The following is a 6497-nucleotide window of genomic DNA, read 5'->3' on the forward strand; positions in this document are numbered from 1 at the left end:
TTCACTTTAAATCTGTAGTAAGTATTATCATTACTATGTAAGAATTAGGGTGGTGTTTTTACTCAAATTATATTACAATGCCTAGGATAAGGGTTAGGTGCAATATAATAATCAAATTCATTCTTTTTGGTGTTTTTAAAAATTTTTTTTTTGCTTCATCCTTGCTACTGGAAAGGTCTTAGTCATGGTTGAAGATTAAGTTTAACTTAATTTTGCTGTGATTATTGAAAATCACTCAGCATTATTCTCTTAACTATTTTAATTAAGTTCATTTCCCCCAAATTATAGAAGTAGCACATGCTCCTTTAGGACAATTTAACAAGAAAGGAAATGTTGTAAACTGCCCCAAGTTCACCTCTCCATTTCTATTCCATGGCTATTCTCCATGCTGACTGCTTATCCATTGGCCATTCCCTCTGAGACCTCTCTGATGGAATGTGAATTTTATGCAGTCCACCTGCACAAGAGAAAACTAACCCCTACCCAGTCCCCTGGAGTCTGCATAATTGGTGTAAGGAAGGGTTTTCAAATCTTTGGTCTCAGAGTCCTTGTTACACTCCTCAAATTAATAAGCTTTCCAAAGAGTTTTTGTTCATCTGGGTCGTATCTGTTGATAAACACCATTTTAGAAATTGAAGCAGAAATTTAAAAAAAATTATCAATCATTTTACTGATAAGAACAGATACTACACTTGATCTTAGCCAAAAGGCCGAGAAGCGATTATTATCAATCATTTTAAAATAGCAATAATAAACCCATTATAAATTAACAGAATTAAGTTCTTTTTATGAAAAATGGGTCTCAAGGGACCTGCAGAGGTCTCCTAACTGCACTTTGAAAATTGCTGGTCTAAGGTCACTTATCTATTTGATGATTGAGGGGCTTAAAAACAAAATTGGCATTTGGCATTCCCACTGGATTTGGGTCATAAATGGCAATATTACCTAACACCGGCCAGTGAATCTTGAGAAGGATTTCACTTAGGTCTTCTGAGAAATTGGTTTTCCCTCTCATGGTAAATCTGGCAGAAAATGTCATCTCTCAGGGTGCCTGGGTGGCTCAGTCAGTTAAGTGTCTAAGTTCAGCTCAGGTCGTGATCTCAAGGTCCTGGGCTCAAGGCCTGCATCTGGCTCTGTGCTCGGCCAGGAGTCTGCTTGTCCCTCCCTCTGCCTGTTTGTGTGTTCTCTCTTTCTCTCTCAAATAAATAAATTCTTAAAAAAAAAAAAAGTAAAAGAAAATGCTATCTCTCTCTCTCTCTCTCTCTCTCTTTCTGTTGTGACATGCAAAGGGTGGCCATAGTTCCCAGGCTTCTTGGGAGTGTTCTGGTTCGTACCTGTTGTCCTGGAGTGAGTATTAATAGCACCATTTTTCAACTCTCCAAAGTTCACCTATTTAAGTGATGAAGTAGACAGACACCTAATCGTGGGGATAGGAGATAAAGAATTTCAAGAGCTATTTTGCCAGTATGAAAAAAGCAGAAAGAAGACAGAATTAGTGCTCAAAACGTTCAGAGAGAGCAGCCAAATAAATCAGAGAGTACAGCCAGAGAGATACTGCCCCAAAATCATCTTAGGGCTTGATTTCTAGAACAGATTCCTTTCTAATCTCTTTTCTCAGTTTCAAAATCAATTTGAATTGAGATTGCTTAGAGTTGCAGCTGAAGGCAACCTAACGACATGCTTCTACCATCTAACATGACGGGATAGTGGTTTGGTGTGGATTCTGGCACCTTTCCCCATGGTTCATTAAGAATGTACTTACATGTTTCACATGAAAGGTTTTGGTTAAAGTTTGGTTTTATAAGAATGGAATTACTATATGCATATTAAAAATAATTTAATACAAATGTCCAAACTTCTGGGTCTGTAGATACATATCTGACACCTTTTTCATAATTCATAGAGTTTCATCACAGAAATGTACCAGCCTTTTCCCCCTTGTTCTTGGTCATATAGATTGTTTCAGGTTCTGCCACTTTTAATAATATTTAAATAATGATTTTAATGCACACATCCTTTGTACTGTTGCTTTTATTATGATAAAAGAGATTCCTGTATCTTTGATTTCTTGATCAAAGGGAAGATGAGGATTATTATTCTTACAGGTGATAGAAAGCTTTTAGATGGAGAAGCTATGTAATAAAGACCCCCAGGATATACTAGAAGGAGCAGTGATCTAAAGTCAGTGTACTTCTTCCTCTAAGGGTAAAGTTGGGGAAGGAAAGAGGTTTGGGAACTCTTTAATTGGCATCCCCAGTTTTACCCGATATTTTGGAGGGAGAGTATGGATGGAGAATAAAGAGGGATTTAGCCCCTTCATTTCAGGAATGATTTTTCTCCCTTGGCATGTCAAGGGAATCACACAATTGATCAGTGTCTGTATGAAATATAAACTACTCAATTAATTACATATATATCATATTTTATTTAAAATGACAATGGACATTTTGTAACTAGAAAAGTGATTTTAGAAATCATGATAGTAGGTAGAAGATTAAACTCTTGAAAGATGTTTTCCTTAATTATAAGACATTAAAGAAGATGTAAGTTTAATAGTGCCTCATTCATGGCACAAAACTAATTTCTTTTGAGTCTCTGATGTTGTCCACCCATATAACTATGTATAAATGAGAAAAAGGCAATAATAAACTGAATATTAGATTGTTTTTCTGTTATTATTCATGCAAAAAAATACTATGTTCTGGATTTTATAGCAATGTCCACTTTATAAAATGAATAGTTTTAAATCTTTATTTCTCTTTAGTTCTCTCTTTGTGGTCCCTGCAGTATGGAGTAAAGGTTGTGAGAACCAGGCAGAAGAAATTGGAAATAGAAGTTATACTTCAAATAAATATTCACCAGTTCCTTTAGTTATTTTCTAATTAAAGGGTTTAAGTGGTATGCACAATCACCAATTCATTCACTACTCAGAGTTCCAACACTTCAGAGTTTTCATTCTATAGATTTTGCAGGGGTATAAAACCACAGAGAAGTTATTTTTTAGGTTGTCTTTTTAAACTGAGATATAATGGACATATTACATTAGTTTCAGATGTACAACATAATGATTTAACATTTTTATATGTTTCAAAATGATCTTTGCAATAAATCTAGTTAACATTTATTACCACAGAGTTACATTTTTTTTCTGGTGATGAGAGCTTTTAAGATCAATTGTCTTAGCACTTTTAAACATACTTTATTATTAACTATATTTACATTACATCTCCAGAACTCATTTGTTTTATAACTGGAGTTTTATAACTTTTGACCCCCTTCACCCTTTAGTGCATCCCCTTATCACTGGCAAAGACCAATCTGCTCTCTGTATCTCTATTTTTTGTTTAGATTCCACATATTACAGTGTTATAGACAAGAATAGTTACATGTGTATTTTTGCTTTTTACACAGATGATAGTCTAGTACTAGCAGTGTCATGCTTGTTCATACTTAATATTGTGTCATAGAATTCCAGTCCAGTTCCAATCCATATGTACATATAGAGCACAGTTTTTAGTTAACTAATGTATTTATCTTACTATTTTAATTTTATTTTATTTAGATTCAATTGATTAACATATAGTATATTATTAGTTTCAGAGGTAGAGTTCAGTGATTCATCACTTGTATATCAACACCCAGTGCTCATGACATCATGTGTCCTCCTTAAGGTCCATCACCCAGTTACCCTACCTCCACTCCCCTCCAGCAACCCTGAGTTTGTGTCCTGTGATTAAGAGTCTGTTATGCTTTGTATCCCTCTCTGATTTCATCTTGTTTTATTTTTTCTTTTCTTCCCATGTAATCCTGTTTTGTTTCTTAAATTCCACATATGAGTGAAATCACGTTATTTGTCTTAATAATAACCTCTAGTTCCATCCACATTGTTGCAAATGTTAAGATTTCTTTTTTGATGACTGAGTAATATTCCATTGTATATATATATATATATATATATATATATATATATATATATATCACATCTTCTTTATCCATTCATCTGCCAGTGGACATCTTGGTTCTTTCCATAGTTTAACTATTGTGGACATTACTGCTATAAATATTGAGGTGATGGGGCCCCTTCAGATCACCACATATTTATCTTTGGAGTATATACTCAATAGTGCCATTGCTGAGTTATGGAGTAACTCTATTTTTAACTTCTTGAGGAACCTCCATACTGTTTTCCAGAGTGGCTGGACCAGCTTGCATTCCCATCAACAGTGTAAGAGGGTTCCTCTTTCTCTGCATCCCCACCAACACCTGTCATTTTCTGACTTGTTAATTTTAGGTATTCTGATTGGTATGAGGTGGTATCTCATTGGGGTTTTGATCTGAATTATCTTTTTCAAATTTTGATTTCATTATAGTTAGCATACAGGGTTATATTAGTTTCAGGTGTTTCGTATAGTGTAAGTGCACTCCTTCATGCCCATCACCTATTTTACGACCCCCCCCAACACCCTCCCCTCTGGTAACCATCAGTTTGTTCTCTATGCTTAATAATCTGTTTCTTGGCTCATTTCTTTTTGTCCCCCTTTGTTTATTTGTTTTATTTCTTAAATTCCACCCATGAGTGAAATCATATGGTATTTATCTGTGTCTGACTGACTTATTTTTATTTATTTATAATACTCTCTAGCTCCATCTGTGTCATCGCAAATGGCAAGATTTCATTCTTTTTTAATGTCTGAGTAATATTCCACTACAAACACACACACACACACAGTGGAATATTACTCAGCCATAAAAAATAATGATTTGTGTATATTGAACCACTCTTGCATAACCAGGAATAAAGCTACTACTTCATTGTGCTGAAAGATTTTTTTAATTTTTTTTTAATTTTTAAATTTTTAATTCACATATTGTTGGATTCTGTTTGCTAGTGTTTTGTTGAATATTTTTGCACCTATGTTCATCAAAGATATTGGCCTGTAGTTCTCTTTTTTTATGGTGTCTTTATCTGGTTTTGACATCAGGGTAATGCTGGCCTCATAAAATTTGGGAGTTTTCCTTCCACTTCTACTTTTTGGAATAGTTGAGCAGAGTTTTCTCAAATGAGCCACATATACTCTATTTAACCATTCTCCTATTGTTATAAGTCTACATTCTATTTCATTTGTTATAAATAACTGCAAGAATTATCTTTGCACATGTCCTATGCTTATGTAGGAAAATTCCTAGATTTCAAAGGTATATGAATTTTGACAATATTGCAAAATTGCTTTCTATAGAGATGGAAGCAGTTCCACTAATTGTGTGTGAGTAGTCTGCATGCCACAAAACATTTTAAGTCTTTTGCTTGAAAATCTGATTTTAAAAAAGTGGTACTTAATTTTCATTATGTTTGTCTAAATTAAATTGAGAATCATATATTTAAGAATTTTGTTCTTCCCTAATGACTGTTTATATCCTTTACTAATTTTTTTTTTCTATTGAGGCATTGGCCGTTTTTAAAATTTTTGTTGCTCTTTCTGTAAAGTAATCAGACCTTTATATGTAGCACTTATGGAAAATATGTTTTCTTAGCTTGTCATTTAGCTTTTTAATTTTATTATTCTTATTATAGATAATTTTAAATATTAAAGTCAATAATTTTTAATATTACAGGAAATAAAATTCATTTATTTTCTTCTATGGCCTGGATTTAATGCCAATCCTATAATGGTTAGTTCTTCAGTTTTTCTTTTTAAAACCTATATTTTCTCCTGGCTTCTACTTTTATTTTTCTTGTTTAAATGCCTGATCCACCTGAAATGTATTTTGGTATGAGTGAAATTCAGATTGAATTGTTTTCTTCAACCCATTTATTTTTTTTTAATTATTTATTTATTTGACAGGCAGAGATCACAAGTAGGCAGAGAGAGGCAGGCAGAGAGAGAGGACGGGAAGCAGGCTCCCCACTGAGCAGAGAGCCCGATGCGGGGCTCAATCCCAGGACCCTGGGATCATGACCTGAGCCGAAGGCAGAGGCTTCAACCCACTGAGCCACCCAGGCACCCCTCTTCAACCCATTTATTGATTAACCTGAAGACACAAAGAGGCAGTGCCACTTTGTTTTGCATAATTTATTTCACATAATAAATTATATACTGAAAAAATATATGTAAAATGCATGTAAAATACATGTAAATTATATATGTAAAATACATATGTAAAAATATATATATGTAAAATACATGTAAAAATACATGTAAAAATCCAAAATATGATGTCTTAGTAATCAGGCTAGTTTCCCCTATACTTCTTAATTTTTCAGAAGTTTCCGGCTATGTGTGAGTTCAGGATTGTTCTTCAGAGCAGCAAACTTGGTGTGTCCTGCAAAAGGATATTTGTGGGAAGGGTAGTGAGATTTAGAAAGTATTTAAGTAATCTAATATAATTCCATTTAAATTTATTTTAAAAAATTCAAACAAGAAAATATTTTTATTAAAAGGAGAAGATAAATTACTAGGAGTGTAGAGAGGACATCAAATTATATAAATCTCTGCTCC

At 33.6% G+C, this 6497-nt stretch overlaps 1 pseudogene; it reads right to left on the bottom strand.

Annotated features, from left to right (window-relative positions):
* Window positions 1-579: 579 nt before the first annotated feature.
* On the bottom strand, window positions 580-722 carry LOC116882606 (annotated as a pseudogene).
* Between the last annotated feature and the right edge of the window lie 5775 nt (window positions 723-6497).

The sequence above is a fragment of the Lontra canadensis genome, unplaced genomic scaffold (assembly GCF_010015895.1).
Source record: "Lontra canadensis isolate GAN:19392208 unplaced genomic scaffold, GSC_riverotter_1.0 scaffold85, whole genome shotgun sequence".
NCBI classification, from domain to species: Eukaryota; Metazoa; Chordata; class Mammalia; order Carnivora; family Mustelidae; genus Lontra; species Lontra canadensis.